Genomic DNA, 6759 nt, shown 5'->3' with positions numbered 1-6759 from the left:
GGGAATATGCTGGATGAGGGAAGTTGAAAGTGTTCACAGGAGGGATGAAAGCAGGGTATTCCACCGAATCTGCTTAGTCCCCCTGGGAATGGGGACAGAGAAGAAGGAGAGACCCCAACAGGTAGTATGTTACAGAGCTGGGTGTGAGACTGAGGGATTGGGTTTGGAGGACAGGAGGGATACTGAAGACCTTAAGCTTGCTTACCTGTTACCCACTTGCTTCTTGGACAGGCTTGACTTGTGAGTGCCGTGGAAATGCCTGCTGCATTCTGAGGCAAAGGGCTGAATATGAAAGACAGTTGGAGGAGAAGATCTAGCTGCTCTAGTGGAAATAAGGACAGAAAGGAGAGAGATGCTGAAACAAAGTGTCTGCTACAGAGATGAAAGTGATACTTGGGTATGGAATTTGGAGAAGAGGGAGAGTGAAGGTCTGTAGTTAGCCTACCTCTTTCTCTGGCCTGTGTGACCAACAGAGAATGCTGTTGGGGTTAGGGACTGGGACAATGGGATGAGTGGCGAAAATGATTGAGATATGAGTGATCCAATGGAGATGGGGAGAAAAGGAAGGTAAGTCTGTCTCTTTTGATGCTCCCATAGTGAGAGCTTGTGGTGATTTGAAAGAAAATGCCCCCCAAAGGGAATAGCACTATTATAAAGTGTGACTGTGTTGGAGGAAGTATGTTACTGTGCGGGGCAGGCTTTAGGGATTCTTTTGCTCAAGCTTCTTTCAATGTGTCTGTTAGTCAACTTTCTGTTGCCTGCAAGATGTAGGACTATCAGCTACTATTCCAGCACCATATCTGCCTGCATGCTGTCATGCTCCCCATCATGATGATAATGGACTGAACCTCTGAAGATGTAACCAAGGCACTTTAAGTAATGTTTTCTTTATAAGCGTTGTTGTGGTCATGGTGTCTCTTCAAAGCAATTATACAACAACAACAACAAACCTAACTAAAACAGAGTTACAATCACCTACATGCCACGGCAGGATTGTAACTCTACCAGGGTGTTGATTTCTGTATCCATACATTCACTTTGTTAGTGAAGCAGAGAAGATTCTGACACTGGAGCATAAGCAAAGTCTTCATGATTGGGAAGCCAATCACCTTCCTCAGATTGCCATATTTTGCTCATACTATAAGCTGTTAAATGGTAATGCAATCTTGGCCAGCAGATTCAAGCATGGTAAATTCTACCAGCTTCAGCCCTAGAAAGGTTATGTCAATATTACACAGTGATAAAAGGTATTTGATAACAGAAGGAAAATGCTTTAACTTTTAAATCAAGTGGCTTTCTAAGGAGCCCCAATTACTAGAACTAACTCTTAAATATCCAGTATCACCTGTCTTTGTACCCTTCTTCAATGAAGACAAGTAGGATGGTGAGATGTTAAGCAAATATGTCCTATACTTGGGTCAAGAAAGATAATATAGAAAGATTATTCTTGGTTGTCCACCAGAATAAGACAGAAAGACCCAATCAATGAAGACACCATAAATGCTGGATACATACAGGATAGAGTGAAAAAAAAAAACTGGAAAGCTCCCTCCCTGCTGGCTCCACACACAGTGACAGAGGTACTATGCAGTTTGTCTGGGACAAAAACTCATCAACAATCTTATCCATCTAAGGAACTTGCATGTTAAAGTCACCACCTGCCAGGCAAGATGCGCATATAGGGGAAATAGTGGCACAGCTGTTCCAGGGTAACCAACCACTTTCTGGATCAATTTGAAGCCCGCTCCATGTCAGAGAATGTATGTCAGGTATCGTAAACCTGATCAAAAATCTATCACCTTAGGGGCAAATTTAAAACTGTTGTTTTGTTAAAGGATAAGTAGTCAAATTGTTGTCTAAATATTTACATATCCTCCCATATATCACTGGTATTCTCAGCCTTGGTCAGAGAATCTTCTTTTTGCAGTGAACAGCAATTAAAACAGAGCTTCAGAACTGGTCAATATGTTGGGAATAAGTGATTGTTGAGTGCTCAGCCTTAAAGGGGGCTTCTCAAACTACCCCTTGAAGGCTTGGGGATCATCTCAAAAGAAGTAGAAAGAATACACGAGTTTGAGGATGGGAATGAATGCTATTTAACACTGATTTCTTGATATGGCAAAGCTATTGAAGTCATGAGCACAGAAACTATGACCACTTGTGCATGTAGACACACATAGCAGAAGCAAGGCTAATTGAGTAAAAAGAAGGATAAAGGCAGGAGTGAGGGATAGATAGGTGATGAGGCAAAAGTAAACAATCATAACACTTTGCAATGTATAAATGGCCAAAAAATAATTTAACAATAAATGGAAAATAAAAATTTACAGCTATGGACATTTAGACTGGAAATAATAATAAATTACATTAAGTGATAACATCATTATCACTTAATGTAACTTAAACGACACAGTAGACTGAGAAAGAAAAATAGGATTTGAAGGAGATGGCCCATGACAATGTTTCATTTTTTAAGCTTAAATACACCAATAACATCACTCATGAATTATTCTCACTGCAAAGCTTTAGGACTCCATGGAACTGTCACTACACACAGATGTGGCTTCTTGATATTTTTATCCATGTTCATATGTTTCACACTGTGTGTATTATCATATGCTAGTTATGATATTCAGTTGCTAAATTTTAAAGTCTAAAGTCTTAGCCCTCCCATTTTGATGGATGATAATTTCATATAAATAATGCATGAGAATTTGGAAGTTTTTCCTATTCTTAAAATTGAACCTGGCCTATTCCCTAATATTAAAATCTGTAGAGACTGTTCAGTACTGAAACCCATGACCCCTTGAAGGAGACCACTGCCTCAAACAGGCTGAAGAGTTGCCATGGAGAACACCACTGGAAAACAAAGCCAGCAGGACTCTGCAACACAGAGCTGAGTCCATTTCATGAAAAACACAGGGCAAAAATATGACAGACATTAGAAACACAAAGTAAAACAACACTAAAATATTAATAGAATATTGTTCCACAATAATGACCAATTAAAGAACGGTATATAAGGTACTTTCCTTGTTGGTATTACCAAATGTTATGTTGCAATTTCCTCTGAGGTGAAACATGCCATCCTCCTTAAGACTTGGAAAGTAAACAAGAGGAAAAACTCAGAAACTCTCTAAAAGTAGACTCCCAAAGCTCCACCCCTTCCAAAGCAACTAAAAATATCAGCTGAGAAGTAAGACTCTCAGACCTGCTGAGCTGCCCCCAAATCATAGAAAGCACCCCAGGGCTTCAGTTTTCATGAGCTATCACCCATGTTGAGGTGGGCTTTTGATGACTCAGTTGCCCTTGTGTCGTCCATGCTCCCATAAGTAACCCTTCATCGTATTCCTGTGAATAACTGCACTAAAACCATTGGTTCACCAAGTTAGATTCCAGTTGGATAGCTACAAGCCACTAACTAGGAACCAAGTGTTCAAACACATGACCCTTGAGAGATGGGTCACCTTTACACCACAGCAGTTGTTATGATTCACAACCAAAAAATAATAATAACAACATTTCCTATCTACTCTTTTAATATGTCTTTTTGGCAATGTCTTGAAGTTTACATGCTCATATGAAAGAAAATGCACATAATTAGAAACAATGATATTCACTCCACTTGACCTCTGGCCAACTCTGCTCTCTATCACTTCTGTAGGAAGGATGAAAGAGAGGGAGGATGAAGGAAGGAAGGAATTATTCTATAATAACACCCACACTTGCTTGTTAGCGAGCTCTTATACGCTGTTGGTGAAAGTGTTAACTGGTACAACCATCTTGGAAAGCTGTTAAATACTCTCTACGAAAGTGGGATACACCCATAATAGCCTCTGATTCAGAGGCGCCCCTCCTAGCGGTACATGCATGTGTGTCTTCAAGAGAACTAATTAGCACAGCCCAAAATAAATAAGCCCAAAACACGCGCAAGCCGCAGAATGAGCAAATAAACTGTCGCATATTCATTTAAGAGAAATCTGTCCCAAAATGAGAATCAACCACAATACAAATGCATACTGTTTGCAGTAACTAGGATTAATTACACAAACATACTGTTGAATGAGGGAAGCCAGATGGCCCCTTTCCCAAATCTGGAAAAACTCATGAGTGCTACAAGAAGTTGAGGTTCTGATGACTTAGTCTCTACAATGGGAGGAGCACCCACTGGGCATTCTGCGTCTTCATCTGACTGCCCATCAATCACCCTACATCTGTTTGTCAGGATTCACTGGGCTGTGTATTTAAGGTTTGTGCTCTTTTCTGTACACACATTATACTTCATAATATCTCCTCCAAAGAGGGAACAAATCAATTTAATTAATCACATTAACAAAATAATGAAGAAAATAATAAAATCATCATACCACTGATGCAGAAAAAGCAATTTATGAAATTGAGCCTTAATGAAAAATTTTTTTAGCAAAGCTGCAATAAAATAGAACTTCATTAGTCCGATGGAGAGCATCTATTAAAAATCGTTAAGAAACCTCACATTCCCCTGTGAAACAGTGAAATATTTCCCAGAGGTCAGAAAGCACAGGTGCCTGCTATAACCTTCAGCCTCATCTCTGACATCTCTGAATATCCTAACTAGTACTGTGGGGCAACTTTGGGAAATGATTATTCATAGATGACTTGATAAACTGTCATAAAATAATTCAGATATAAACCAGATAATTGATATCGGCATTTAACAAATATATTAGATAGATAATATGTCTAGCTATGTATTTGGCGATATGCATACTTAAAGATTAAAAATATGACAGAAGTTGGAGAGATGGCTCAGTGGGTAAAGGGCTTATCACTTAAGTGTGAGGACAGGACGAGAACTCAGATGCCTAGAAACCATGTAAATATCAGGTGGCCCAAACATCCACCCCATCTGTGATCTGCTGCAGCACATGAAGGGACAGGTCCTGCAGACCTAAAAGTACAGGGTTTCCTATACATACGGCAATAGCAGGGTAACCAAGAGGAGTTCCAATGGGGGCCCAGCGTCAATAATGTAGCAGAAACCAGAGGCCTTGAACCAGACCACTTGATGAACATTTACAAGTAAAGATATATGGATAAAAGGGAAAGAAAATAAAAGTGAGTCTTCCCACTTCAAGTGATTTAATTGAAAAATAACTTCTTAGTTCCAACAGTAGCAGGAGCAAAGAGCAGAACCCAGAGAGCCTTGAAAGTCCCACCGCTGCTGCTGGCCTATTGAACATCACACCCTGAGAGGAGCCTGCCTTAACCACCGTCCCCCACAAACGACCATGAGCAGTGAGGCCAGAGACCCAGCAGCTGCCCACTGCCCTCAGAACTGCTGTCACCAAGCCTGGCATTGAGTAGTGGCTGCCTGGGTGGCCTCACATCCATGGCGCCCACTGGCAGGCCCAGGAAGGTCATCAAGAGGAAGCTTCAGGAACAGTAAAATGGTTCAGTGTAATAAACAGATATGGTTTCATCAACAGGAATGACACCAAGGAAGATGTATTTGTATACCTGACTGCCCTAAGGAAGAATAACCCCAAGTAGTACGTCCGCAGTGTAAGAGATGGAAAGATGGAGAGATGGAGAGTTTGATGGTATTGAAGGAGAAAAAGGTATGGAAGCAACAAATGCTACAGGCCCTGGTGGAGTTCTAGTTCAAGGCAGTAAATACGCAGCAGACCGTAACCATTGTAGATGCTATCCAGCTGTTGAGGTTCTCCAAGCAATTACCAGAATAATGAGAGTGGGGAAAAGAAGAAGGGATTGGAAAGCACTCCTGAAGGCAAGCCCAACAATGCTGGCCCTATCGCAGACAAGGTACCATCTTACCACTTGAGGAGACCCTAGGGACCTCTACCACAGTATTCCAACCTGTGCAAGAAGAACTGACAGAAGGTGCTGACAACCAGGGTGCAGGAGGGCAAGGTAGATCAGTAAGACAGATATGTATCAGGGTTACAGACCATGATTCCACAGCAGTCCTCCTTGCTAAAGACAGCCTAGAGAAGATCACAATAAAGAGGACGAGGAAACCAAGGAGACGAGACCCAAGGTCAACAGCAACCTCAACGTCAGTAACACTGCAACTTCAATTATCAGTACCGACACCCTGAGAACCCTAAACCCAAGATGGCAAAGAGACAAAAGCAGCAGATCCACCAACTGAAAATTTGGCTGAGTAAATGCCGGATTACCGTCTCTACTATCATCCAGTTTGATCATCCAACAAGAAGAAATGAATATGAAAGTCCAGTAATAAGAAATGAACGAAGATTGGAGCTGAAGACCTTAAGTGTTTGTTTTTTTCTGTTGACCAGATATACTAGAACTATCTACATTATCTATGCAGCGTGGGGTTTTTATTATTTTTACCTAAAGATGTCTCTTTTTCGGTAATGACAAACGTTGTTGTTTTTTTAAAAATCTGATTTTTCTCAATACACCTTTAATGGTTTTTAAATTGTTTCATATCTGTTCAAGTTAAGATTTTTAGGAACTTCATCTTTAATTTGTAATAAAAGTTTACAACTTGATTTTTAAAAAAGTCAACAAACTGCAAGCACCTGTTAAATAAGAGTCTTAAATAATAACAATAATAATAATAAAAATAATCTCTCACAAGTGTACCCAGCTAGCTAGATTTCATTTAGTCCCAGATGTAATCAATTTGACTACCATGAGTAGCCATCACAACACTGAAGAATATAACAAAGAAATATGTTTTTTCTTATATTGTATTTAAAATCAATTTAGTCCTTTTGACTCTACTCA

The 6759-nt window shown here is 40.2% G+C and overlaps 1 pseudogene; it reads left to right on the top strand.

Annotated features, from left to right (window-relative positions):
• The first annotated feature begins 550 nt into the window (after positions 1-550).
• Positions 551-6170, top strand: LOC121447328 (annotated as a pseudogene).
• The last annotated feature ends 589 nt before the right edge of the window (positions 6171-6759 follow it).

Source organism: Microtus oregoni, unplaced genomic scaffold (assembly GCF_018167655.1).
Source record: "Microtus oregoni isolate MIOR12 unplaced genomic scaffold, Mior012 000004F_ref0000308, whole genome shotgun sequence".
NCBI lineage: Eukaryota > Metazoa > Chordata > Mammalia > Rodentia > Cricetidae > Microtus > Microtus oregoni.
The sequence above is the reverse complement of the archived record's forward strand: the minus strand, read 5'-3'. Positions and strand labels throughout refer to the sequence as shown.